Source organism: Microtus ochrogaster, chromosome 1 (assembly GCF_000317375.1).
Source record: "Microtus ochrogaster isolate Prairie Vole_2 chromosome 1, MicOch1.0, whole genome shotgun sequence".
NCBI lineage: Eukaryota > Metazoa > Chordata > Mammalia > Rodentia > Cricetidae > Microtus > Microtus ochrogaster.
This window is the reverse complement of record NC_022009.1, coordinates 93,744,422-93,747,145: the sequence shown is the minus strand read 5'-3', so window position 1 is coordinate 93,747,145 and position 2,724 is coordinate 93,744,422.

Here is a 2,724-nt window from a genome sequence, read left to right as displayed (position 1 = left end):
CAGCGGCGGGCACCGGGGCGCGAGCGGACATGGCCGGCCCCTGGCCCCAGCCTCCTGCCCAGCCGGGGGCCTCCCGGGTCCAGGGAGCCCGGCCGCCCCTCTCTCCACACGGGGGCACCGACCCGCTTCGGTCCTGGGACGCGGAACCCGCCCGCCGAGGCGTGCAGCGCTCGGCGTGCCGCTCCTCCCCGCCCGCCGAGCGGAGCGCTAACCGCCCGCCGCACGGCCTCGTCGCAGCGCACGGCCGGAGCTCGCCACACGCGCCGGGCGCGCCTGAGCCGCGAGCCCTTGGCGGGCGCGGGCGGCAACGCGGGGCTCCGGCCAGCCTGAGGGCTCACTAAGGCGAGCCGCGGAGACGCGCGCAGACTGAGCCGGTAACTGCCCCAGGGGGCGGGGCGTGCGGAGGGCGAGGCAGCTGGGGGCGGGGCGCGGAGGGCGAGGCGGGCCAGAGGGCGTGGTGATCTGTGGCCGAGCGGGTCAGGGGGCGGGGCGTGCGGAGGGCGAGGCCGCTGGGGGCGGAGCGCGCAGAGGGCAGGGCCGCCAGGAGGAGCGGCGTTCGGTAGGCGGAGGTGCCCAAGGATCCCGGCGAGAACCGGAGGGCGAGGCACGGTGAGGGGCGGGGCCGGTGGAGGGCGGGGCACCCTGGAGAGTGACGTGGCTACACACCGGCTCCCCGAGTCGCCTAGCTGCGTGCGGCCGCGGCCTGACGGGTCTTCCCGAGTGAGGGGGGCGTGGTTTGATGTGGGCCCCTCCCCAGCGGAGGCCGATGGTGAACCTGCTACTCTTCTGGGCGGGCGCCTCCCGGTTCCCGCCTCTGTGACCCAGGGACGAGGACTTTCCCCGGGGACCGGGAGGACCAGGCGGTCCATTTCCGCTAAGGTGAAGCGCCTCAGGCCCTGCATGGGAGCAGCGCCTCGGGACCCGGGGAAATTCCAGTGAGCCTCCTCCTCTGAGTCCCGATGAGGACCCAGCCCAGTAATTCCAAGGAGTGCACTTGTCCGTCCTTATTCCACCCGGCAGACACCGAAATGCTTCCTGAGTGGTCATGCGTAAAATAAAACACTTAACATTTCAACCCCCCCCCTTTTTCTTTTTTTACTTTTTTCGTGGGTTTTGGTGTTTTCAGACAGGGCCTCCCGTAGCCAAGTTGATTTTGAACTAAAGCTGGCCTGGAACTTTATTTTTCGCTTCCCCCCCACTCAAGTCCAGGCTGACCTGGAAGCCATCATCAGGTAGACCATCCTGGTTCTGAACTCAACAAATGCGCCTACCTCAGCCCTTTAAATGCTGGGATGCCTTTAGGCCTGAGTACCACACATCAGCTAACCTTGAAATTTTTTTTTAATACTTTCTTCTTTTAGGTTTTCCTGGTTCTGCGTCCCTAGGGCTGGTATTAAAGGCACAAGGACCACACCCGGCAGGCTTTGAACACTCATACTCTCTCCATTTCTAAGATTTATTCTTTTTTTAGAACCACCTGCCTCTGCCTCACAAATGCTTGGAATTAAAGGCGTGCACAGCCAACATGAATTATTCTATTTTTAATGATGTGCGTGTGCGCGCGAACGCGTGTGTGCACAAGTGAGTGGGTGTCCTGAGTCACCAGAGGTATTGGATCTTCCTTAAGCTAGAGATACGGGCTGTTCTGAATTGCCCAACAAGGTACTGGGAAGCCAAGCCTCGAGTGCTCTCCAGCCCCCAGCCTTGAACAACTGACCTTGATTCCACCCCCAGGTACTGAGATTAGGGAGGTGAGACATCACTTCCGGTTTATTATCCAGTCCTTCATTTATGGAAATAGCACTTGATCACAACTTGACTATAGTCCCAATTTTTCTTCCCTACAATGGATATTAAAATAGTAAAGATTTTGTTTGTTTGTTTGTTTTCGAGACAAGGTATCTCTATGTAACAGTCCTAACTAACCTGGAACTAGCTCTTGTAGATCAGGCTGGCCTCAGACTCAAAAAGATCTGCCTGCCTCTGCCTCCTGAATGCTGGGATTAAAGGCCTGCACCACCGCTGCCCGGCAATACTACAGATTTTGGTAAACCTAGTAAGCCCTTTCCGCTTAGCATTGAAATTTGATTTAAAGTGATATTGGCTGTACATACTGTACTTTATGATTTAATAAAGTTATATTTTGGTGCAAGGTCATCATTAGGAGCACGTTCCTACTGGTGAGAGGTTTTTCTGCCGCCAACCACATTAAATATTCGCCATTTCACACATTACATCAGCCATAAACAGTAAGGCTTTTCTTGTTTTCCCCACAGAAATCTCCAGTTTACCTGACCCTAAGCAACCTCCTGAAACTGGCTGCTATTCAGTGCGAACTGTACTCCATTTCTATTGCCCAATACCAACTGCAAGAGCTCTATTCCTAGTGATACTTTGAATTTTAACATCCAGCTAGCTAGCTGTTCTTATAAGGAATTTTTATTTGTTTGTTTTTGTTTTCTTGAGACACGGTTTCTCTGTGTAGCTTTGGTGCCTGCTTTGGAACTCGCTCCGTAGTCCAAGCTGTCCTCGAACTCACAGAGGTACACCTGTCTTTGCCGCCCGAGTACTGAGATTAAAGGTGTACACCACCACCGCCCAGCCAGTTTAAAAAAAAAAATTAGGAAATACAGCCTGGCGGTGGTGGCACGCGTCTTTAATCCCAGCACTTGGGAGGCAGAGGCGTCATATCTGGTGAGTTCGAAGCCAGCCTGGTCTACAAGA